Source organism: Fulmarus glacialis, unplaced genomic scaffold (genome assembly GCF_000690835.1).
Source record: "Fulmarus glacialis isolate BGI_N327 unplaced genomic scaffold, ASM69083v1 scaffold29194, whole genome shotgun sequence".
NCBI lineage: Eukaryota > Metazoa > Chordata > Aves > Procellariiformes > Procellariidae > Fulmarus > Fulmarus glacialis.
In genome coordinates this window covers 1-201 of record NW_009207835.1, presented here as the reverse complement: position 1 = coordinate 201, position 201 = coordinate 1, and positions in this window count along the sequence as shown.

Below are 201 nucleotides of genomic sequence, written 5' to 3'. Positions count from 1 at the left end.
GCCAAGGTGTGGGGAGGCAGGAGGGTGGGGGGCGGATCCCGGGACCCGCAGCCCTGTGCTCAAGCAGCTGGTTGAGGGACCAGCCTGGAGCAAGACCAGCCCCCCAGCCCCTGCATCCCCGTCTCCAGCTCAGGGGGTTCCAGAGGTTGTTCAGACCCAGCAGGATGGGCTGCAGGAGGGTCCCGAAGGGGGAATCCAGTC